Genomic DNA, 545 nt, shown 5'->3' with positions numbered 1-545 from the left:
AAATAAACATGGGATTCTGCCAGTAATAACCTCCTCAGATTCAATGCAAAGATGTATGGCGGATGGAATAAAGCGGGTAAATCTCTTGCAAAATATCTTAAAATTAAGAAGCAAAAATCCCAAATTATTGCTATTAAAGATAGTCTGGGTGTTAGTCACGCATCCAATGATGAAATTCTTGACTGTTTTGTTCAGTACTATACCTCCCTATACACTTCAGAATCCACTCCGTTATCTGCACAAATTGATTCCTTTTTTCAAACCATTCCTAAACCTCCTGAAACTTCTATAGATCTCACGGTTCTAGACACTCCTATTTCAGATAAAGAAATAGTCAATGCTATCACTCAGTTGCCAAAGGATGAAACTCCTGGCCCAGATGGCTTTACTGTTCGCTTTTATCTTCACTTTAAATCAATTTTAATTCCCCATTTGCTTTCACTGATCAATTATTTTTTAACTACGGGTAAATCTGCTGATTCTTTCACTCAGGCAATGCTATGCTTTATTCGTAAAAAAGACAAAGATCCTTCTATGTGTAAAAT

This window comes from Lissotriton vulgaris, chromosome 4_1 (assembly GCF_964263255.1).
Source record: "Lissotriton vulgaris chromosome 4_1, aLisVul1.2, whole genome shotgun sequence".
In the NCBI taxonomy this organism is placed as follows: domain Eukaryota; kingdom Metazoa; phylum Chordata; class Amphibia; order Caudata; family Salamandridae; genus Lissotriton; species Lissotriton vulgaris.
The sequence above is the reverse complement of the archived record's forward strand: the minus strand, read 5'-3'. Positions refer to the sequence as shown.